At 35.4% G+C, this 27,500-nt stretch overlaps 1 long non-coding RNA gene across 1 annotated transcript in view; it reads right to left on the reverse strand.

The window, feature by feature from the left end:
* LOC118762789 overlaps positions 1 to 19,826 on the reverse strand; it is a 52,886-nt gene extending 33,060 nt beyond the window's left edge. Inside the window, exon 1 of the long non-coding RNA XR_004998538.1 lies at positions 19,658 to 19,826. This is a non-coding gene — a long non-coding RNA (uncharacterized LOC118762789). The remainder of the gene's footprint in view (positions 1 to 19,657) is intronic.
* Positions 19,827 to 27,500: the final 7,674 nt, after the last annotated feature.

The raw sequence follows: 27,500 nt of genomic DNA on the forward strand, positions 1-27,500 counted from the left end.
AAGATATGTGTATATATATATATATAAATTATTCTATGATTATATACATAATTATAACAAAGGGTCATCTTAATACCTCACCACGCACTACTAGAAGTAGACATTAAAGTGTTTTACTACTTTATATATATATATATAATATAATATAATATAATATAATATAATATATATATATGCATATATACATAATTACATCTATACTTACATCTATACGTATATATATATATATATATTATATATATATATGCATATGTCGGCACAGGACGTCATGAAACGTGTACAACGAAAAACTACGAAGTTTTTTGGAACATGAACTATTCTCTCGAACAACGAAAGACACAAATGGAAGACAAAACAAACAACATAAAGAACGACCCTTCAGTTGTTGGCTGTTTTTCTAGTCTCTTATTTCGGGCATATCTATCTCTCTATCTATCTCTCTCTCTCTCTCTCTCTCTCTATCTATCTATCTATCTATCTATCTATCTATCTATCTATCTATCGATAGATAGATAGATAGATAGATAGATAGATAGATAGATAGATAGATAGATAGATAGATAGATAGATAGATAGATAGATTTTTATTCTGTGTTTAGCCCTGTGTGGCCACAATAAAAAGTTGTCTATCTATTTATTTATCGATAGATAGATATGTTTCTTTATTAGCCACACAGGGCTGCACACAGATAGAACAAATTACAAGGTAGAGCTTTTCTTTTGAAGGTTTAAAAAAAAAAAAAGGAAGGGGGAGTTTCGATCAAAAGGGATCATAAAAGGAGAGAAAGAGGACAAAAAAAGGGGGGTTAAAAAAAAAGGGGGAGAGGAAAAAAAAAAAATTGATCAATAGGGATCGTTATCACAGAAATGTCAATATGAAGTGTAAAGGGGAGGACAGGTGAGGTTTACCCGTGGAAAGAAAAGCCTACGGAAAAGACCACGGTAACCTCGGTCAATGGAGTCACATGTTATATTTCTTCTATTTTTTTTTTGCAAATAAGCAATTCTCTGTTTTCAATTTCTGGGTTCATAGGATCATGCTCAAGGTGGCTTCGTCATTCATACGTGCCATTCTTGCTACATTCACCCATCTTTTTTTAAAACATTCGCTAGACAAAACTTGCCTCTCTACTCTCACTTTCCTTTTCAAGTGGTACTTGAAGAAGTTGATGAGACATTGACCAGAGAGGAAAGTGTTTGTCTCCAATCCTTTCAGACGCGTCCACCAGATACATTCTTTCGCCATAGCCACAAGGATGATGAAAATAGCTCTTCCTTCCCGTTTGAAGGAAGGAGGCGTGACAATATTGATGATAGGCTCAGCTGATAAACCGACTCGTCCCACACGTGACAGCAGTTGTTCGACACAAGCCCACAGGTCAGAAATTGTTGGACACTGCATGAGTGCGTGCAGAACGGTTTCGTCGCTCTGTCCGCATCTCGGGCAGGTCGGCCCCGTGTTTCTCGAGCCGTGTCTGTAGAGCTTATCCCGAACGGGTAGCGCTTCTCGGTAGCACTGCCAGGCCAGGGATCTCTGGAAGTTGTCCATGGACCCTGGCCCGAAAGTTGTCCTGAACAGGCGGGTCAGGTACTCCTCGTCGACGTCCAGGTTCGCCCCGAGCTCGTCGTCGTACCTCCCCTCCACTAAACCCCTATAGAATGCTTTGGTTGTGTTGAAGTCACTCAAGGTCGACCCAGGACGGCAGAGTTGCTTGAGAGCAACGCGACACTCGCGGTGCCATTCGCCCTTCTTCGGCCTCTTTTTGATCCACGACTGCAGTTCGGTCATGGAGACGAGCTGCGGGAAAGCGTGCCTCACAAACGGCGACCACACCTGTTCACCGTCGTCTACATAGAGCCAGAGATGTCGCAGTCTCAGCGCGTGTCTGCGCATCATCAACCACGGCATGCCCAGCCCTCCTTTTAACGGGTGTTGACAGCAAATGGATCGCCTGACCATCGGGACGCATCCTTTCCACAAGAAGTGAAAGAGAATGCGTTGTAGTTTGGTGATGGTAGGGTCGGGACAAGGTACGACGGTCAGGCGGTAGTAGATGGCGGACGCGATGTACGTGTTCGCCACCTCCGCCCGACCTTTTAGGGACAGTTTCCTCTCGGCCCATTGCCGGGCGAGAGTGACCACCCTACTCGTTATCTCGTTCCAGTTCTTTTCCACTTGGAGGTCCGGACCAAACCAGACCCCGAGCAACTCAACCGGGCCGTCGGTCCAGCGTCCCACGACGGAGGCGCTGGTGGACGGCATGGGCTTGCTTCTCCAGGTGCCTAGATAGATAGATTGATAGATAGATAGATAGATAGATAGATAGATAGATAGATAGATAGATAGATAGATAGATAGATAGATAGATAGATAGATAGATAGATAGATAACTTTTTATTGTGGCCACACAGGGCTAAACACAGAATAAAAATGGACGAAATACAATGTAGAGTTTTTTTCTTTTCGAGGTGGGATGGGTGGGACACATAGAAAAAAAACCAAAAAAAAACGTTCGATCAATAGGGATCTGTGGGTTGTGTGGTGTATAAAAATATAATATATATATAATCGAAATCGATCAATGGAAATTGCAGATGTGTTACCAGTGCCGGTGGCATGTCGAAACTCTACTTGTGAAGACCTGTTGAGGCAAGTGAGGATCAGAATCGAAATCGATCAATGGAAATTGCAGATGTGTTACCAGTTCCGGTGGCATGTAAGAGAACCTTCCGTTTCGCGACCGTTGCCAGCGCCGCCCCGACTGGCCTCGTGCCGGTGGCACGTAAAAAGCACCATCCGTTCGTGGCCGTTTGCCAGCTCTGTCTGGCACCTGTGCGGGTGGCACGTAAAAAGCACCCACTACACTCACGGAGTGGTTGGCGTTAGGAAGGGCATCCAGCCGTAGAAACACTGCCAGATTTGACTGGGCCTGATGAAGCCTTCTGGCTTCACAGACCCCAGTAGAACCGTCCAACCCATGCTAGCATGGAAAACGGACGCTAAACGATGATGATGATGATGATATATATATATATATATAAAGTTCACAGTTTAGGTGTAGCCCTGATAGATAGATATAGGTATAGATAAGGTAGTAAAAAAGACTTTAGCGTCTCTTTCTAGCAGTGCGTGGTGAGGCATTTAGCTGACCCTTTGTTATAATTATGTATGTAATTATAAAATAATTTGTTAGATTTACCTAAAATGTTTTTATTTCCGCACTGGCTATCTGGTAAAATCATTGATTTTACCCTCTATTTTTATTAAAATAATATTTGTATATATACGTGTGTGTGTGTGTGTATTTATATATATATATATATATATATATATACACACACGCAAACTCACAAACACACCATCTGGAGCGGTCAGCACTTCTTTCTGAAACTGTCATTCTCCATACGCATCACATGCCCATTCCAATGCAGTCTTCTGTCTTGGCCAACGCATCTGATTTATTTCTTATGCTGGTTGCCTGCACTCCAACATTCAAGAGGAGAACGCTTATTTAATTTTTTTTCCTCTCTTCACAAGTTTTCTCTATTCAAGGTATGTATCCCGCTACCGACAGCGTCCTATTATGCAGTCAGCCCTTCACTATCAAGGAGACTTTTGTTGCCAGCTGAGATGATCTTTTTCTAGCCCGTTCTTACTCTAGTTGCTATACTTTCGGAAAAGTCACATCTACAACTTATTATCTTACATCAATAACAGAGACAATCAACTATTTATATGGAACCTTCTGGCCGGGGTATTTTGAATAATCTATTACAGAATGCCTGTATATCATGTGTGTATGTGTGATTGTATGTGCACATACGTACCATATATACGTACATAACTACATACACACACGCACGCACACATACACACACATACACACACATATATCTTATTCTTGTACTTGTTTCAGTCATTTGACTGTAACCATACTGGGGCACCGCCTTAAAGGGATTTAGTCGAAGATATTGACCCCAGGACATATTCTTTGTAAGCCTAGTACTTATTCTATCGGTCAGTTTAATCGAATCGCTAAGTTAGGTGAACCTGAACGCACCAGCATCGGTCGTCAAGCGATGGCGGGGGTACAAACAGGCACACACATAAATATTCACACGCACACGCACACACACACCACACACACACACATATATATATATATATATATATATGCATATGTATATGTATATGACGAGTTTCTTTCAGTTTCTATCTACCAAATCAATTCGCAGTTATAAATAGAAGATACTTGCTCAAGGTACCACGCAGTGGGACTGAACACGGAAACATGTGGATGGAACGCAAGCTTCTTACCACACAGCCACGCCTGCGTCCACATGTGTGTGCGTATGCATGTATATACTTATATATGCACACATAGTTGGTATATATATATATATATATATGTGGGGGGGGGGTGCTGGATGTAAGTATCTAACCTAGGTTAGATACTTATTGTAAGGCTATATAAAATCTATTAAAGAGTAATTTCACACCAGATCTGTAACAACTTGTGAAGCAATGCTAAGCTTCTCAAACGAACAATCTACTGAATCAGTTTTGGAATAAATGAAGGAACAAGGGCTTTCAGATTGGTAATAATATTCAAGGTTTTAAATGACTATATGGTTTTATTGCTATCAAATGAGTCAATTTGTAAAACATTAAATAACACTAAAATTAATTTCTCTGACGATACAGTACTTCATTTATTTAGAGCCACTAGAGAATTTTTAGTAGTAAGGATTAATATTACGTTGGTACACAATATATATACTCAAGTATATTGTGTATTTACGCATGTAGACATACGTGTATGTATATATATGTATATACACACACATGAAATACACAAATATAAGTGTGGGATGTAGTTTTTCTTATGTCCCACAGTACATTGAGTGTTAGAACTGTTGACACCTTATATGTGTCAAAACTATATATGTGTGCGTGTGTGTGTGTATATATATACCTACACACATACATACATATATATATATATATATTTCTATGTATGAATATATACATATATATATGCATATGTATATATGTCTAAATGCATAATGCGTATATATATATATATATATGTATATATATATATATTATATATATATATATATATATGATACGCCATGATAGATCGTTAGCCACTACACACATTTTTTTTTTCTCCTTGTTTTTTCTGTGTACCTTTCTGTAGAAGAGCGTAGGCTCGAAGCATAAAAGACTTTTTCTATTCCTGAACGCTATACTAATACATCTGTTTGTTTTGTACACCATCTGTCTTCGTCTTTTATTTTTTTTCGTAAACTTTTCCTATATATATATATATATATATATATATATATATATATAACTTACTGGGAAGAGGGTGCGTGGCGATCAGTTGTATAATAATATAAATAATATATATATGCACATCTTGGCACAGGACGTCACGAAACGTACAACAAAAAAATACGAAGTACGAGTACTTGGATTATGAACAATATTTTCGAACAACGAAAGACACAAATGGAAAATAAAACAAACAACATAAAGGACGACCCTTCATCATCATTATCATATGTATATATATATATAATATATATATATATATATATATATATATATATATATATATATATATATATATACATATATATATATACTCTTTTACTCTTTTACTTGTTTCAGTCATTTGACTGCGGCCATGCTGGAGCACCACCTATATATATGGTGGTCGTCTTCTCATTATACAGAGTTTGACCACCCACCTCCTGTATCTACACCTTAGCACCATCATGGCGTCTGATGTGGCTTTTTAAACCAGACAATGTTCTGAAAAGACACTCACATAGACTGCACCACTGATTTGGTCCACCAATACCTACAGATAAGTTATGCTCTTTGTGGATCTTAACATGTCTTTTGAGGCCTCCGTTGGATTTGCAAACCTTCTGGCATACACTGCATTCAAAGGTGTGCACAGACATATAGGCAGAATAGCTGGTGGAGGTTCGTTTTCCATGCGTTCGTAGATGAGATTTGATGCCAGCCAAAGACAGGCATGGTCTGTCACAGACTGTGCACACAAAAAGGTTATTGTCATTCACCTTCTCGATCGTTACATTCTTCCTAAGATCTCTTTTGAGTCTTACTTGCGTTATCCTGGCCTATTCAAATGCCTTTAGTCTACTCCACACCTTTGTTCGCCATTCAACTCGATCCGAAGCCAGGGTTTCTATATCTTCCGGAACCATTCCAAGTGACTTCATAGTAGTTCTTATGCCGTCCTTAAACTTTTTATTAGGTTTACATCGATATCGTTTCCCCTCTGCAAGCTCACCATAAAACAGCTGTTTCGGCATGCGTTCATCTGCCATTCGAACAATATGGCAACACCATCTCAATTGGTTCCTCAAAATCATAGCTTTAATTGAGGTGATGCCTGCAGAAGCAAGGTCATCTGTTTTTGGAGTAAAAGAACTCCATTTAGTTTTTAACATGCAATGAAGGCATTTTAGTGGAGTTCTTCTAACAGTTTAAAATGCCATTCATAACAAGCCCAAGTTTCACAGGAATGCAACAGGGATGGTAAGACAAATCATTTGTAAAGAGCCAGCTTTTTATTCTTATTCATATGTTGCTGGCACCAAACGCGTGACTCCAAGCCGCCAAATGCTTTTGCTGCCCTTTGAATTCACAGCTGTATTTCTGTATCAAGATTTCCATTTTGAACAGAGCTTCAAAGGTAGACGAACGAATCGACAACCTCAAGTAACTTACCCTTACACATATTTATACCTATACATATATATATATATAATATATATATATATAATATATATATATATATACATATATAAACACATATGTGCGTGTCTAGGTGCGGTGTAAATTAATTACCCTTCAACATCCACGATATTATATTACAATTAAGTTTTATGGTTGAAATAAAAAGCCAAATATTTAGCAGATATATGCGTACATATTTTTGCCATGTGTATGCATATTTTTATTTTGCGTACACGTTTGTTATTCACACACACACACACACACACACACACACATAATACAAACCCAGTCACATGCATGGAAACACACGAACATGTTCGCATATATACTCATGTATAAAATCCTAACTCTAGTTGCATAATTTCTCGTTCGATATTATCTCTCGTCTGTGAGTATGTGTGTAAGATTCATATTTAATGTGAATGTTGTTATAAAGTAAAAACAAATAATAAATAAGCATCATTAGCAATGATATCAGCAGGAGTTGCATTGGCGGCAGTAACTTTAGTAGCAACAACGAAAATAGAAACACAGGAAACGACAACAGTACACCCTTTACCACTAACACTACCACCAGTACTACCAACAAAAATACCACCAACAAAACCAGCAACGTTATCATGAACAGGATCAACATGAACAAGATCAATAGCAGTCACTACCGACCACGTCCCCCAACACCAAACTGATCATCACAAGAACACGACCAACAACGACGACTAATAACTCTACCTGCTACAACAACAATGAACACCACCGCAAACAACAACAACACCTATATAACCAGTACCACCAACATCTACACCACCAAGGACAACAATACCAAGTAAATAAATACCGTTTAATTTGATAACCAATTATATGATTTCAGTAATTTGAATATTCTTCCTAGAAGTCTTGTACTTCCTTTTTCATAGTTTGCTATCTCTCTCCCTCTCGCTCACTCTCCCAGTCTTTCGCTCACTCCACTCTTGACTGCCCCCCCCCCCTATCGTAACCACTTCCCTCCAACCGTACTTGCTGAGTTAGTTAATGCAAACAAATATAGAAAAAAGAAAAAAATTGAACCACGCAAATAATGCAAAAAAAAAATCGAACAACCAAACAAATTAAAATATATTTTTTTTTAGTTGATATGTAAATCTATATTTTTAATTTGTTACATATTTGTGCTTTACTGTCTTTGATTTATTCCTGTCTTTCTGGTTCGTTTTAACGGAAGCATCTTGGAGATAGGGTCCACGGTTTTAATTTTCCAAATATGATACTACTTTTTTTTAAATCAGAGAATTTCTTGATGCTAACAACAACAGCAATAATAATAAATCAATAATAGTAATGGCAACAATAATAACAATAACGATGATGATGATGATGATGAGGAGGAGGAGGAGGGGGAGGAGGAGGATCTTTGTTAGCCACTCGAAAAGATGCAAAAAACTATGAAGGAAGTTAAGTAGATACTTTACAAAAACGTGTAGATTGGGACAGACAAGTCATGCAAAGATGCAGGGAGTGGGTGAAACAAGTTATCAAGTATCAGATCATTCCATAAGTTCTGTCCGATTTTAACCTTTTTAAAATTGAATGAAATTTAATAGTATTTTAGACTGTCTAATGGAATTAAAAATTATTTTCATGCATTTGTGTACATTTAAACTAATTAAATATTAAATTATAGAATAATAGAATTAAAATTTCTTTGATTAAAACCCTTTCTAACATGGAAGTATCCAAAGAGTATTTGAGGCACATAATGTTTTATGAGTACAAAAAACGAAACTGCAGCCGAAGCAACTCGAAACATACACTCAGTTTATGGGAAATAATGCTTGAATGAATGAACTTGCAGAAGATGGTTTGCAAAATTCAAAAGTGGAGATTTCAGCCTTGAAGATGAAGATCGAACAGGACGTCCAGTTGAGTTTCAGGATAAGCTCCTTGAGGCATTACTTGAAAAACATCCTGCATTGCCAGTCGAAGAATTGGCAATAAAGCTTAGTTCAAACCAGACAACTGTTCATCGTCATCTTCAACAAACTGGAAAGTTTCCTAAACTTGGAAAAGAGGTGCCTCATGAATTGTCCGAAAGCAACCGCAAATCCAGAGTTGACTTCTGCTCTTCTCTCCATTCTCGCGAACTCATTTCACCCTTTTTGGACAGACTTGTACTGGTAACGAAAAATGGAAACTTCTATCGAAATGTTAAACATCGTAAACAGTAAGCGTAGGAGTGGCTGTGTGGTAAATAGCTTGCTTACAAACCACATGGTTCCGGGTTCAGTCCCACTGCGTGGCACCTTGGGCAAGTGTTTCTACTATAACCTCGGGCCGGAGGTAGACGAATATATATACATGTGTATTTGTGTGTATAAGTTTGTGTGTCTGTGTTTGTCCCCCAACATCGCTTGACAACCGATGCTGGTGTGTTTACGTCCCCGTAACTTAAATGTTCGGCAAAAGAGACCGATAGAATAAGTACTAGGTTTACAAAGAATAAGTCCTGGGTTCGATTTGCTCGACTAAAGGTGGTGCTCCAGCATGGCCACAGTCAAATGACTGAAACAAGTAAAAGAGTAGCTTGGTAAAAGGGAAAAAGCTCAACCACAACCGCGAAGGGAACTCCATGGAAAAAGGTTCTTCTCCCTGTCTGGTGGGATTGCAAAGGGGTATTTTACGTTGAATTGTTACCACGTAATGCAACAATCAATGCTTAAGTCTACTGTCAGCAATTAGAGCGTTTGAACCAAGCTTTGAAGTAAAAAAAACACCTGCTTTTGTGAAGCAAAATGGAGTGATGTTTCATCAGGACAATGCGCGACCCCACACTGCAAAGATCACATCACAGGAGATAGAAGAGCTTGGTTAGGAAGAATTCCTCATCCCCCTTATTCTCTCCATCTTGCTTCTTCAGACTACCATTTGTTCCGTAGTTTACGGAATCATTTGGGGGACATAACTTTCGCAAACCAGGAGGAGGTCGAAACTGACATTTCAACGTTCTTTGCTTTGAAACCAAAAGAGTTTTACATGGTTGGGATTAAAAAACTCGTAAAATGATGGAAGGATGTCATAGATAATAAGAGAAAGTACATTCATGATTAAATTTCAATTAAATATAACATTTGATCACTTGTTTTCTTTATTCAATTTCGGACAGAACTTATGGGATGACCTGATATATATATATATATATATATACATACTGGGTTGTTAACTATTGTAATAAAAAAACACACCAAATGTTACTGAGTAAATCAAACGAAGTATAATACACCAAACACTCAATAATGAAAACAATATATATATGTGAAATAGTAAACGTTCATTTGCGTTGATCTAGGTATCCCCTCTATGCTGATCGTATCTTCTCTGTGTATTCTCTCCAACTACTAAATATTGGTGATCCCAGAATCCATCTTGAGATGCTCCATAGTCACAGTAAGTCACAGTCTTTTGTGTATACATCTTTGCAGTAATATTATATAAATACAAATACAGAGATGGTGACACAGTGTTGTTGAATGTAACTTTCCCAAAATGCTCAGTTTAATTTCTCAATAGAAATCTCATAATATCGTGATTAATTCACCTCGTTTGATTTCTGCCGTGTGACCAACTGACTTATCTACAAACATTCTTTAGTAAATCCGAAAATACAGCAAAAACTTGATATCCAACGAACTTCTTCACCTGAATTCTACACCACCTTTATTTCCACACCTGACAGAAACCTAAAAATTAACAAGATTCCTGCATCAAACAGAAATAAGTCTCCTAAACATAACTTTCTCTCAACTCTCCCGGGACAATACACCTGCTATCCGCCTATACTTATCTATCTCCCATCTCTCTTCTTACTCTTCTCCGGTCTACCAACACTATACCTACCTATCTTTCATTTTGCCCCCACCTGCTCTCTACTACAAAAATGTTGCCAATGACTATATAAACGAAGAAGAACCCAAGTAAAGCACAGTCTGATGAAAGAGAGTAAAGCTGACACTTCGAATTCACAGTCAATTCTTCCTTGTAATATATGTATTGTATATATACATACATACATACATACATATATACACACATATATGTGTGCGTATTACAACGAAAAGTTAACAGTGACTTCGAAGTTTCGGCTTGCACTCTTTCATCATATACGGGAGTTCTGTAGAGTTCCCGGCTTTGAGGGTATCGCCAAAGACCTGGTCAAGCCCAACCTTCCGAGTTCTTTTTACAGGGTTTAGAAAAGCTGAAGGACCGCTGCAGTAAGTGTGTGAATCTGAAAGGAGAATAAGTTGAATAAAATGATAATTAACTGATCCTCCTGTATTTTCTTTTACCCAAAGCCAGGAACTTTTCAGCACCCCCTCATATGTATGTATGTATGTATGTATGTATGTATGTATGTATGTATGTATGTATGTATGATGCTATATATATATATATATATATTATATATATATATATATATATATATATATGCATATATGTATATATGTATGTATGTATGCATGTATGTATAAATATATATATATATATATTATATATAATGTGAAATAGAAAGATGAATAATCTTGTAGTAGATTAATCAAAAGTTTAACCGATACCTTAGTAGCAAAAATCACAGCAGTAAACAGCACGGTTGGAGGTACAACCATCTGGCGTTGCAACCGTGCGTTGGTGCGGATAATTGAAATTAAAACATTATTGGTGAATTGAAGAAATGGAGCTGAACGCAGATTGAACAGAAATCGTTTTATTTCATTCTACACGTGTTTCGAAAGGCACAAATTACCAAAATCCGATTGAATAATGGGACCATATTGTGTCTTTCTCTTCAGAAGAAAAAAGGAAATCCGTTGGAAAAACAAAAACAGAACAGAGGCGGAGCAAAAAACAAATCGAACTGTGCTCCTAAGAGCCCATGGCGAAACTCGCCATGGGCTCTTAGGAGCACAGTTCGATTTGTTTTTTGCTCCGCCTATGTTCTGTTTTTGTTTTTCCAACGGATTTCCTTTTTTCTTCTGAAGAGAAAGACACAATATGTCCCATTATTCAATCGGATTTTGGTAATTTGTGCCTTTCGAAACACGTGTAGAATGAAATAAAACGATTTCTGTTCAATCTGCGTTCAGCTCCATTTCTTCAATTCACCAATAATGTTTTATTATATATATATATATATATATATAATATATATATAATCAATAATAATAAAGGGTAAAATTAATTAACTAATTAATAATTGATAATTTTACCAGGTAGTTCGGTATGTTAAAAGAACCATTATCGGTAAACTTATACAAAAATTCTATAATTATGAGTATTATTATAATTAGGGTTCAGCAAAATTAGCTGCACCACATACCGAAATTTAGAAATAGCAGTTAAAACTACTATTTTACTACCATAAGATATCTCCCATACAGCAATACTCAACAACTCACGCAGGTAAAGAGAAGAAAAATAACGAATCCACCCTTTCATTTTCCAGTTGTTCATCTTTGTTCTCCATCTTGTTTCTTAAATGCTTTTGAGTGTGTCACATTTTCACTAGGTATCATGTTGATACTTTTAACAGCAAAAGGTCATTTGACGTTCCATCCTAGATTGTTTTCCTCATTGGCAACACAAATCTTGCATCCTATGAGACCTCTTACTCCCTTCTGTCTAGCATAAACAGTCTATCGGCATTGCTTTTAGAGTGCAGTTCTTTGTTCATTGTCTTCACTTCCCTGGTTTTACTATCCATTCCTTGAAGCTCGTTCTTTGTCTAGCACCTGCCATGTATTCATTTCCCTGATCTTGTTCTTTCTACTGTGTCTACTCTCCATAATTTGGTTCTCCTGGGCTATTCTCGCCTAAAGATTTCCTTCATCTTACACTCCTTAATTTTGTCATAACCAACATACCCAAATTCTTATATCCATCTACCTCAACATCCTTAATTCTTTTGCCGTTGGACAATCCTATACCACCAGATGGCAATATTTCACCTTTTTTATGATAAGCATACCAGACCATCGTCATCATCATTATTAAATATAATAGTTTCCAGTAGTGATTAGAAGAAGGGTACATTTCATAAAATAACATATAAACTTCCAAATGTTATTTCTTTGTATCGTTTTGTTAGTCTAGAAAAAAGTTGCACCAGATTACTTTAAGCTGGTCATAGGAACTGCGATGGTGGAATTATATAAGAAGGTTAATGTTTGAACTTGCTTGACATGTAATTTTATGTTAGAAGGAAAGCTTATAAGAGACAGTAGAATTTACAGGGAAATGAGGCTCTCGAAGAGAAATATTGATCTAAGGATGTGAGATATTCATAGGTGAATGTAGGTGTTCAAGAAATATAGGAAGAGAATAATTTGAGTTCGAGAGAATGTATGTTTGAGAGAATGTTGCAAAGAGCAAGCACTAGTAATATTGGTTTACGAAATTTGGCACAAGGCCAGCAATTTGAGGAGGAATTGAGTTGATTACATTAACCCTAGTGTTCAATTGGTACTTATTTTATGGACTTAGGAAGTATGAAAGGAAAAGTCGACCTCGGCGGTATTTGAACTCAGAACGTAAAGACGGACGAAATGCCGCCAAGCATTTTGCCTGGCATGCTAACGATTCTGCCAGCTCACTGCCTTCAAGCTCTAATATTAGACCATATCTAATTAGCGAACTACCGAGCTTTATTAGTGGACGATAAATAGGGATAATGGATAGTTGATATTGTTATTGGTTGTATTGTTGTGTGTGTGTCGCTGCTCGTGCTGCTGCCGTTACTCTTGTTATTGCTTTTGAAGCTGCTGTTTAGCCCCAGGCCAAACCTGTTGATTGTCAGTCAAATGAATGGATGTAGTCCATTGTTCTATGATAATGTTGTAGTGGTTGTTGCCGTTACTGCAAAAGTATTTGTTGTGCTGTTGAGTAGCCTAAGTAAATTACATCTGGAATAGATCTACAACACAGAAGTAGTTAACCAAACGAAGTATTCATTTAGCATTTCGAAGTTTATGCCTTAAAACACATAGTCTTCATTTAGGAAAGGAATTTGCTGCAAGAGATTTCACTGTTTTATTAAGCAGGTTAAGTAAATACATAGAAGTACCTTTGCTGCTGGCTCGAGAAGTTTCCTCAAATCAGGTGATTGGGGGTTCGTCTATCAGATGGATAATGTTTATTCACTTTTATTTCTTTTCTTTTTGAAAATAAGTTCCCATTTGGAATGGCGTATTTCTTTATTGTGTACTGAATATATTGGTGCCTTTCCTAATTATCACATTTGTTGTGTTATTAATATGATGGCAAGACTTCTGTAAGACATCATATTTGGTAATTGGAAAGATTGTTTTACTGTATATGAAACTGATTCTAAATGATTTACTGAAAGAGATTGAAGTTCCTATTATATTTCTGATAGAAAATGCTTAGAAACGAGAAGAGGTATATGGTTTTATGTTTCGTTTAACAAATGGATGAAGATACACATATATAAATTTTAGTATACACAGACACACACACACTCACACACACACGTACATACACACACACACACACACACATATATATATATATATATATATATATATATCATATAATTAAGGGCTAAAGAGGGTCTTCTAAAGCCAAATACACTGTTTTATCCACTTATAATCCGCTTGTTACAGGAAAATTGAAACTGAAAACGGGCAACTAACCTTTAGAAAATTTAAATTTCGTTATCTCTATATTGAATCAATTTCGGACTTAATCTTATCAAAAAAGATATATTCCTTCTTCAGTAGAACTTTCGATGGGATATAAATAAAATACTCACGTATGATCATGGAAAAAGCACAAGCTAAAAACATAACTACACGTGAGTACATCACTTATATAAAAATAAAAATTCTTTGTCAGCCTCAGAAAACACGTCCAGACCTTTCGCCGCTACAAATTGTAATGGTTACCATTCCTCCTGTAGCAAGCATCGAGTTTACTACTAAGCAATATAGGATGAAGTCCCTTACTCTACAGCAAAGGAATTCATCAGGAAGCGTGGGCAGTATATTAAAAAAAAAACCGTTACGGTTGCAATATACATCATATAATTAAGGGCTAAAGAGGGTTATTCTAAGCCAAATACACTGTTTTATCCACTTATAATCCGCTTGTTACAGGAAAATTGAAACTGAAAACGGGCAACTAACCTTAGAAAATTTAAATTTCGTTATCTCTATATTGAATCAATTTCGGACTTAATCTTATAAAAAAGATATATTCCTTCTTCAGTAGAACTTTCGATGGGATATAAATAAAATACTCACGTATGATCATGGAAAAAGCACAAGCTAAAAACATAACTACACACTGTGAGTACATCACTTATATCTAAAAATAAAAATTCTTTGGTCAGCCTCAGAAAACCAACGTCCAGACCTTTCGCCGCTACAAATTGTAATGTTACCAGTCATATATATATATATATCTAATATATATATATATATTATATATATATATATTATATACATATATGTACGTGTATATACACAGACATATATGTCGGTATATATACTTACAGACACACAGATAAACATATATAAATATTATGTGAGTGTGTATTTCCTCTTTACCGTACCTCTCTCTCCTTATTTTTTTCTTATTTCTTCCACTCCCATCTCTCTCTGCTTACTTTATTTACCTTTGTCCACTAGTCCCTTTCTCTCTCTTTCCCCCTAACTATCTTGCCACATTTATAACCATCCTCCTCCCCCCCCCCATTCAAACTTTTTTTTATACCTACCTTTATCTTTCTCATTCCCTTCCTCTTCTTGCATTTCTAGAATACCCTATCCAAATATTTCCTTCAATCCTAATTAAAACGATATTTACACAAAGTTTAAGTACAGAACCGATGCACAGACGCTCTTATACCAGAGCCCACACCTTCGATTCGAAGACAACGCTGCAGTTATGTAAAATTTCAGTTTAAGTGTAGAATCCTGAATATTGATCCTTACTCAACAATTTCTCATATTTTCAACAAAAAAAAAACAAAAAAACCCGCAATTTTAATATCAAGAAACTTTTTTTCTAATATTTCTTGTCTTCTTTCTTCTAATGATTTTGTTTTCTGCATATATTTTTTGATACGCTGTTTATTTAATTTTTTTATTAACGATAATAGATAGCTGTATTATTTTTCTTAAGTATAAATAAATGTATATATGTATGGAGGTATGTGAGTATATATGCTGAATTATGTGCGAGTGTGTGTATATATATACGTTATATATATATATATATATATATATATATATATAATTGTGTGTATATGTATGTGTATGTATATACACATATAACTGTATAAGATATATATATATATATATATGCATCATGCATATATATGTACGATATATATATATATCGTACATATATATGCATGATGCACACACACTCATATATATATAAATAGAAAAATATATATGGTGATTATGTGTGTATGTGTGTGTATGCGTGTGCATGTGCGTGTATGTTGTGTGTGTCTTGATAGATACATAGATAACTGACAGTTCAAGTTTATAATAATAATTGATAGATGGGGGGATTTGTCTTATGATGGCAATCTTTAACATTTCTTTTAAATCCCTAACTGCAAAGAGCATCAACAACAAACAATAATATATATACACACACACACACACACACCACACACACACACACACACACACACACATATATATATATATATATATCTATATATATATATATATATTCATATATATATTTATATACATATATATATATATATATTATATATATATATATATAATATATATATATATATATATATATATATATATAACAAGGTACAGCAACAACAGCAACAGAAACCCCACCACCCCCCCGCTCCACCACCATCACTAGTAACATCATCATTTAGAACATCTGCAAAAGCTGCTTCATAACCAATAACCGCCAACATAAGTATAACATCAGCAAAAAACAGAACTGGGAGAATACTTTAAAAATAATAATAATAATAATAATAATAATAAATGAAATATCGTCACCACATCCAGTAGCGATGGCAGTGGCAGCAGAAGCGGCGGCTGCAGCAACAACAGCAAAAATAACAACATCAAAAATTTTGGTAGCTTCAAAAATGATCAAATTAAAATTTGCTGTTCATCTCAAAGTAGAGCAACTCATTGAAGGAAATCTAAGGAATTCAGCAGAGATTTGAAGCTGTGGACTTGTCACAATGTTTTGGTAAATTAGCATTGGGAGAGATAAGAAAAATTGATGTTATATGTACTTATATTTATACATATGCGTGCGTATGTGTTCATATACATATGTTTTATAGATATACGTACATATATATCTGTGTGTGTGTATGTATATATCTATTATATATATATATTATATATATGTATACAATATAGATTTTATATATATATATATATATATATATATATATATATATATATATATATATATATATATATGTGTGTGTGTGTAATATAGACAATTTTTTGTTGTGTATGATTATAGATGTGTTTTACATATATATGAGTGTGTATGCGAATGCTTCTGTATCATGTATATGTGTATGCATCCGTGTATATGCATACACATACACACAAACACATATATACATATGTGGACATATGCATATATGAATGCGCGCGTGTGTGTGTGTGTGTGTGTGTGTAGATCGTCCATCATTTTTATCTCACGATGACCTACTGCCTTAGCAAAATATATGAAAATAATTATAAAAGATAAATAGATAAGATGAAGTAGAAAGACGGAAGATATGGATGAGTATTGCTCATTTGTGTGTTCTGCCATGACATAAAAGTCCCCTTCTAGTAGAGAATATGTTACAAATTTCTTAAGGATGTTCCTTTATACCTGGTATGATATGGCAGCACGTTCGAGCTTCCTTTTTGGTCTCTGCTATAGAGATTCGTAAAGATTCAAATGTCAAACGCCTTTATATTCCTTCTGTCATTTCTACAGATGAGTGAACTGGAGCAACGTGAAGTAAAGTGACCTACTGAAGAACACAACTCAGAGCCCAGTCCGAGAATCAAACCATTGAACCATAGAAGTTGAGCAATTAATACATATATATAATAATGTATAAGATTTTATACACGGAGAGAAAGCCACTGTGTATTTTTACATGCTAGAATGGGTAGTCAAGACTATAATACGTACCTTTCTAGCATGTAAGAAACCCACATAGTGGAATTCTCTCTGTGTATAAAATCTTATACATTATTATATAGATCTGTTGATTCTACCTTAACGGAAGAGTAAACTATATGTATATGCATGCATGTTGTATGCAAATATATATGTGTGTGTATACATAATTATGTACATGCATGTGTATATGTATGTATATACATGCATATGAAAATATGTAGAAGACTGCTTAACTACGAAAAGTGACAGACATACATACAGATAGATAGATAGATAGATAGATAGATAGATAGATAGATAGATAGATAGATAGATAGATAGATAGATAGATAGATAGATAGATAGATAGATAGATAGATAGATAGATAGATAGATAGACACATCTCTTAGAATGACAAAACCTGAACGCATTGATTACTAAGGCTGGCAAACGGAACTGATTGAGAGAAATAGAAAGGTACAAATGTTAAAGATTAACAGACGACAGAATGAGAAAGTCTGGCACACGACACACTCACACATACTCACATACACTTATTCACGCACATATTCATTAACTTGAAGATGAAGCTTTACTCTATAACGATTTCTCTTTCCTTTATTTATTCCAAAGCATATATATACATATATATATGTATATATATTATATATATATATATATATGTATATATATATATATGTATATATATATATATATATATATATATATATATATATATATATATATACATATATATATATATATCAGCATACATATAAATCTTGAGAGAAAAGGAAGAAACAGACAGTTATATAGAAGACAGAGTTATAGAGATACTAAGACAAAGGAAAAAATATATAAAAAGGAAGAGAGAGAATGAAAGAGGGCAATGGGAGGAGAGCGAAAGCGAGATGATTGTAGAAAGAAATGAAATCACCAAAATGCTATAAAGCATACCAAGAATTAAAGAAAAAGACACAACTAGATTTAAATCATACAATCTGAAATGAGTAGAAAAACTAAAACAGTAAGACAGAGAGAGATATTGGAGGATAATTTGAAGGAAATATTCCTGGCATCATAATTGGAAGTTAAGTGTATTCAATGGATTAAAGAACATAAGCGAGGGACATTGCTTAATCTAGAAACAGACGTTATTAACAACGTCAACAACATCAACAACGACGACGACGGCGGTAGCGACGACGACGACGACGAAGACGACGATGAAGACGACTGCGGCGGCGGTGGCGGTGGCGGTGGTGGTGGTGGTGGTAGTGGTACTGCTGCTGGTGGCTGTAGTGTTGGTGATTTTTGAGATGGTGATTATGATAATAACAGTATAGTAGTGGTTGTGTTTCTGATAATGTGGATATAAGAGCTGGTGGAAAGGGTGGTGGTGGTGGTAGTGGTACTGCTGCTGGTGGCTGTAGTGTTGGTGATTTTTGAGATGGTGATTATGATAATAACAGTATAGTAGTGGTTGTGTTTCTGATAATGTGGATATAAGAGCTGGTGGAAAGGGTGGTGTGGTGGTAGTAGTGATGGCTGTAGTGGAGGTTGTTATGCTACCAGTGATAATGTCAAAATGAATAATATTTAAAACAAATGCAAATAATTTATCTTGAAACTTTCTTTTTTTACTTTTTTATACGTATTTGGAAAAAGAATTCACTGAAGATATCAATACTTACTACATTAACAGAACTTAAATCTGCTGTATGGAAGTCCAGCAAGTTCACAAAAGGAATGAAAAGGAGTGACATTGATATCAGTAAAATTAATTGTATGGAAGTCCAGAAAGTTTACAGAATGACATCATTATCTGCTGCACTTGTATCAGTCAAAGCAATTGTATGGAAGTCCGGACTGTGCATAGAAAGTTCAGAAAATGACAACAATATCAGTGACACTTATATCAGTTAAATCAATTTTATGGAAGTGTAGAAACTTCACAAAAATGGCGACATAGCTGTTGCACTTATTTTAGTTAATTGCCGTTGCAAGTGTATGGAAGTCCAGAAAGTTCATAAAATGTATTAGCAGGAACAGCAATTGTATTAGTAGAAGCAATTGTATGGAAGACGGAAATGTTTACAGGATGTATCAAATAGATAATACAATCAGTCAAATCAACTGTATAGAGGTCTAGAAAATTTATGAAACGATATCAGTAATTGCTATACTTGTATAAACTTAAAGTATTTGTATGAAAGCCCATAAATTTACAAAATTTAAAACTTATCGAATGGAACACTTGTATGGAAGTCCATAAAGTACACAGTAGGATACCAACAGCTGCTACACCTGCATGACTTGTTGTAACAATATGAAAATAACAAGAACTCTAACAACTATTTGGAATTGTTAGCATGCATTCACCATTCTCTCATTAAAAAACCCTCACTCGGCCCTTGCTTGCCTTTAGCCTCTGAGACCACTTTAAAGTGAATAGTTAGGGGAAGTTTCCGGTTAATCCTTCTTCCTATTAGCCCTGAGAAAACCCAGCAAACTTTTGGTTAAATATTCCTTGTTCTAAGTCATGCAAAAGAATATTAAAAACATTATTTTATAAAGGATTCTCGATGCTTTCGCTCTACTTGCTAAAAAATAGTAACCAAACCTTTGTGTCATAGAAAAGGAACGAATACGTTAGTTAAGGTGGTCTTGCACATGAGAAAAATACAAGACAATTATGGCTAGAATATCATTGGTCATTGGGATTAAACAGCAAATCTTTACTTACGTTAACCACGATTTTTTTTTAAAGTAGGATGTATCTAACTTTGTATTATCTATTGTGTCTTTCCTTTCCTTAAATCAGTAGAGTGAAATTTGACTGCCATGTTCAGCCCAACGAGAAACCACGTGTTTGAGTGTGCGTATGAGTGATGCGTGTTGTGGGGTTGCATGTGTACATGAGTGTTCATGATGAAGTAATATATATTTTGACATTATTAAAACTTAAAAGAAAAATAGTAAGTCCAAATTTAGTTGTATTTAGCTGATTTTCATTGGTTATTGATTAGTATAAGCTAACAGCAATGATTGTCACTGTTGTTTTTATTCCAAATTCAAGCTCGGTGTTGAAGGAGCAGACCAGAATAGCATTCCAGCAACCACTATTTCCTCTTTATTCAGGCAAGCTGTATCTAGGACTACAACAGACAATGCATTTTTCTACGATTTTAAGATGGTAAGTGAACCTTGAGGTGGAATTTGGCTGCTATTTATGAAAGGTCAAATGATAACAGACACAACTTCATTAGTTCGATGCATTGATGATCGGTGGAGAATGCGAATAAATTTGGAAACAGTCGTCTTCATTGTTTTGTAGCAACCGAATCTCTCTAAGCAATTTCTCTACAGGCATTGAAACCAGCAATGACACCGACCAAATCCGTTCTAAATATTCTTTCTTATATTTAAACTGATCAGATTCAGCATCACACACCTACATATAGTGTCATTCTAAAAGTAAACAACCATATCATCGAAATTTTGAACTTACGAGATAATGCGTGATTAATTCAAAACATTAATGCTGAATGGTTAAAGATGGAGAGCATATATTTTGTGATACGTATTTAAGCTATCAGGCATTAACAACAGATGTGGTTATAGTTTTGTGGAGTAAACACATGATTTGTGAGGTTAGATTTCTCTGTGATTGATTTGTTCAAACATAAAAGGTGAAATTATTTAACCATGAGAAACATTTACATCTGTCTTATGTATTTAGTAAATTTATGTAATTTATGAAATTAGTGACGATGAAAATCTTTTAGTATACTCTTTACTAAACTTCAGTATGGAAAATAAACGCTGATGACTGTTCAGTAATTTACATAACAGAACTAACAGCTAAAAATGTATCAAACACACAAATCAGTCTACCTGATTTAATTGTAAATGTAACGACAGTAGCTAGTATAAACACAGTTTTGCTGTGCAAGTAAAATGTAGAGTAACCAACCGTTGATAAAACTATAGAAATAACTGAAGCATCGTCGTCCAATCGATCCCTCAATTAATGTCAACGGTGAGATTGTATAAGCATGACAGACACTTATGCCTGCCTTATTACCTAGTGAGTCTATTCAATTCATAAAAGAAGTGATTTCAAGAACTTTTTGGTATACTTCATAATTAACTTCAATATATTTCTTTTCTGCCCCACTAAATTATTCATTTATATTTATCGTTTAGATGGGTTATTATTTTAAATCTAAGCATTATATAGTCCAGGGGTTCGGGGTATTTGAACTAACGAAGAGAACTACGAGCTCAACAACGTTTAGGGATGAAAATACACTTCGACGTTTATTATCTTTATCTTCTATCATAAACTTCGTTATGTGTTTATATATACTCTAGAAGCATGAATAATCTACGATTATTGAAAGAAGTGAAGGTCAAAGTTATACGACTGGAAACAGATACTTTACGAAAAATGTAATAAAAGGTTTGCTTAATTAAGCACGAAACTGTATATAGCGTAAAAATTACCAATGATGTGTCATTCCAGCTATGTACACAAAACAAATCTCAATGAAGGATCATCTAAGCTATGTTAAATAATATATGATGCGCTGTACAATATATAAGTGCAATGTTTGAAATGAAATGTGTATTATATTGTTTATAGTAAGTATATATATTTAGTACATGAAACTCATATATATATTAACCCTAAGAAATATATGCAGCAAAAGTATATCAAAATTTGTATATTGTGTTGTATGTACACGCACACACACACACACGCAGATGCGTATGTCAGTGTTTGTGTTTAATTCTTTGTGACAGCACAACCATTTAAAATAAAAAACATTGTGTCTATAAAGTAGCTTAGTCTTTCCCTCAAACATAAAATATAATAAATGCGCCATTTTCAGAGCCCAGCCAGGCTCATGGGGCCCGGTTTCTTTGACGTATGTATTCCCCAGCTGGACAGGACGCCAGTCCACCGCAGCGTTACTCACTTTTGCCAGCTGAGTGGACTGGAGCAACGTGAAATGAAGTGTTTTGCTCAAGAACACAATGCGTCGCCCGGTCCAGGAATCGAAACCACAATCTTACGATCATGATGCTGAAACCCTAACCACTAAGCCACGCACCTCCACTTTCCTTCAAACATACATTAATAAAATCAGTACTAGGCTGAAATAATTACTAGAATTGATATGAACGACTAAAAAGCTTTGAAGTCGGCACCACACCATGGGAATAAGAAAATGCTACAAAGTTGCTAATAAATATCTGATGTAAACTTCACTTCTAAGTATCAAATTCATGAAAGGCACCGTATTTTCTGGCGTATGACAGGTACCCTAGCATAAGGTGTACCCCTATTTTACAAGTATATTTTATGGAAAAAAATTAGCATGTTTTATCATGCGCTTATTGAAGTATATGTAGGCGTAGGAGTGGCTGTGTGGTAATTAGCTTCCTTACCAACCACATGGTCCTGGGTTCAGTCCCACTGCGTGGCACCTTCGGCAAGTGTCTTCTATTATAGCCTCGGGCCGACTTGGTGGATTTGGTAGGCGGAAACTGAAAGAAGCCCGTCGTATATATGTATGTATATATATATATATATATATATATATATATATATATGCATCTGTATGTGCATGTTTGTGTGTCTGTCTCCCCAACATCGCTTGACAATCGATGCTAGTGTGTTTACGTCCCCGTAACTTAGCAGCTCGGCAAAAGAGACCGATAGAATAAGTACTAGGCTTACAAAGAATAAGTCCTGGGGTTGATTTGCTCCAGCATGGCCACATTCAAATGATTGAAACAAGTAAAAGAGTAAAGAGTAGTTTTATAGGGAGAAATGTATAATTCTATACAAATAAATACAGTAGTATGCTAATATAAAGTATGAAGCCACAAATTTATTTTAGATATGCTACGTTATCGCATCTGAATTTTATTTACTTTCAGATCAACTGAATAGTTGTTTATGTTTTGGTCAAGAGAATTGCCATACAGGATATAAAACTCGTATTTTTAGCTACGATGTTTTTTCTTATAACCGCTGTTAGCCACCAGGATTACCCACCACCGCTTTGGTTTTGTTGTCATCCATTCGTTGCATATAGCTGACAGGCAGATAAAAGTTTATTAACATTCCTTTCATCTTTCTAGAATTTTTCATTTAGCTCATTTAAAAAATAAAATGCTTCTTAAAGGTAACAGATTCATTAAATAATATAAGACACATATCAGACATGGGAAGGAGGTGTAATGAGATGATGTGGCTTCCCTACATAACTGCCGACCTATCATAAGCAAGTTTTCGTAAGTTTGTGCCAACAGTTTGTGATATTTTGACTTATTTTCAATATTTCGATAGGCACGAGCGTAGCTATGTGATAAGAGGATTGATTCCCAATCACATAGTTCCGGGTTCAGCTCCGCTGCCTGGTACCTCAAGTGAGTGTTTCCTACTATACTTCGGGCCAACCAAAGCCTTGTGACTGGATTTGGTAGACGGAAACCGAAAGAAGCCTGTAGCGTGTGAGTATATATATATATATATTATATATATATATATAATATATTATATATAATATATATATATATATATATATATTATATATATTATATTATATTATATTATATTATATATTATATTATATCATATTATATTATATTATATTATATTACATTATATTATATTAGAGGAAAAATCAAAACCAAAGCAGAACGAGTATCTCAAGTCATTTAAAATAAGTTAATTAGGGAAAAGGGAACTCGAAATCTTACAGCCGTTTCTGGGATAACGGAAGCGGTAGGTGAGCATGTCCAGGCATTGGGCTTTTAGTCATCAGAGACTAGGTATGAATATTGTAGACAGGGAAACTTTACAGTTTACAAGGAATAAAATAGAATCGTAAAGGAGTAAATTGAAAAATAAAGAGTAAAAGTAGTTTGAGGAATTATAGTTTGAAGAATAAAGAGTAAAAGTAGTTTGAGAATAATGTTCACAACTCATCTTTTTCTAGAGGATATGGACGTTGGTCCGTACTTACATGAAGGTACAGGTCATTAGTTAAAATCCTAGGTAAATCTAGGAGGTATTTTGGCAGTGTTTGAATGATGTATTCATATTATAAATGCGTATATAGAGCGAGAAAGTAAGATAGACATAAATGGGTTTTGTGAGTGGGTGTATATAGGGGAGAGAGAGGGGGAGAGGAGAAAGAGCGAGAGATGGAGGAGAATGAGAGAGAGAGAGGAGAGAGGAGAAAGGAATATAAATAAGCAACGAATTTCGAACGAGTGCTACACAGGTGAACGTAGGGCGGACGAGAGGATGTCACCCGAGGTTCTAGGTTTCTTGCGGGGATTTTAGTTTGTCTAAAAGTGGAAGGGTTAGAGTTTGTCTAGCAGTATTTGTATCAGCTTGCAAGGCTGAAGTTTCTGAGTTAGGTGTTAACAAGGAATAAGAATGTAATAGAAAGAACCAATTCTCAGCAAAAACAACAGAGAAGTTATAGCGGTCAATAAAAAGAACGTTTGGTAAATGATTAATGAAATGACGAGAAAAGTGACTGTGGCTCATTGATTTTATATCACATTTAATGAAAAATATCGTCGTTGATCATAGGTTTCCAACAACGCAGTCACTGATTCGCTGTGACAAGGGAGTGTCTGATACACACTTGAATAAATGATACAGGAATTTTAAAACGTGATACCGGCTGTTTTGTTTTCACTCTGACGTTTACATCTTTCACCGATCTATATACGTGCACACACACACACACACACACACACACACACACACACACATATATATATATATATATATATATATATATATATATATATATATATATATATATATATATATATATATATATATTTAAGTGTGTAGATAAATATACATATATTCGCACCGAAAGCATATATACATACATATAGAACTGAGGATGTGTGTGTGTATGTGTGTGTGTGTGTCTGTGATTTTCTCCAAACTGGGAACATACATTACTTATGTTCCAGAGATGGTTTTAGACTCTTAAAACTTTTCACATAATGACTAATGGGGTCCCTGGGGGCAGAAAACCCCCTTTCCTGGGGTACATATGACTGCTCATATGGTTCATACATTGCTTCTGTTCGAACTGGAAAAAAACAGCTACTGAAATGATATAAGTAGGTTGTATTATATGGATGAACCGATGTAGACTCCAAACTGTGTTGTCTCAGTAGTAGCAATAATAGCCTGTCCCCGTAGTACCTAAGATAGCAATTTGTTGGATTAAAAACCGTTTGGAACACACTATATTTATTAGGAAAAATATGCTATAATATGTTAAATCCTGAGCAACTATTCAACTATTTTCTTTTAGCTTCAGTATCAAAGTCTTCCTTCTAAGTATAGACGAAGCCCATACAGATATGCTTCGGCTATTGATTACAAACCGAAATATTGTATGTACATTAACCAACTAATTTATGGTGTCTAATACCCAAATACGTTTGTTAAAGACTGTGTCCTTAATGTGACCGTGCGTGCCCAGACGCTTCATGCAGAATTGTTTTCGTTTGGGAACTGAGTTGTCCTCACAAGGATCGTACGATGTTTACGCGAAGGTGTGCACGGTTGAGCCACGACTATCGATTCCCAACCACGTCATCAACCCAGTGTCACGTGACCCAACGACGTTTGTCAGAGAGCGTGTCCTTAATGTGACTTAGCGTACCCCGACGCTGCATTCAGAATTGTTTTCGCTTGGGAACTGAGTGGTTCTCACAAGGTCGCACGCTGTTTACACGAAGAATTGCACGGTTGGGCCACGTCTATTGATTTCAAACCAAAATATCACATGACAGTGCTGTTTTCAAGCGCTTCCTTGCCACCACCACCACCAGCATCCCACTTATGACGTCATTTCTTTCATGTAGATTTCTGTCATGTGATGCTGTTGAGCGCGCTCATAGGTTTAATTTATCACATAGATGTAGTTCCTATGTCTACTGATTGTTCAGCGTGGTAGCAGCCGCAAAGGAGAGTATATCTACTGATAGCTTTTGGGTGCGTTCAAAAATCACATACATCCACTACCATCACTTTTCCAAACAGACGCATGACATGTCACTTAATTGAATTAGTCCTTCATTTACTTTACAAATGTTTTGTTGTCAATGCTGCACGTGTTACAACTTAACTGTACCATATATACAAATTATGGCATTTAAACCCCGAGCAACGCCGGGTATGACTGCTGGTATATTATATAAAACAACTTAACATAATATTTAGCATGTATATATATATATATACATACATATATATATATATATACACACACATATATATATATATATATATATTACAGTAGTATCAGTGCCAAGCTGTGTTTAGGCATAAGCAAACTTAACGTTTGTTAAAATATGTTTGTGACATATTTTAACTTCTAAAGGCAAATTCACTGCAATCATAGTGTAGAAATTTCTATTATATGGTAAATAGGTGTAAAAACACTATAACTGTCCAGTGCTGCCCCCAACTACATC

Source organism: Octopus sinensis, linkage group LG3, assembly GCF_006345805.1.
Source record: "Octopus sinensis linkage group LG3, ASM634580v1, whole genome shotgun sequence".
Taxonomy (NCBI): domain Eukaryota; kingdom Metazoa; phylum Mollusca; class Cephalopoda; order Octopoda; family Octopodidae; genus Octopus; species Octopus sinensis.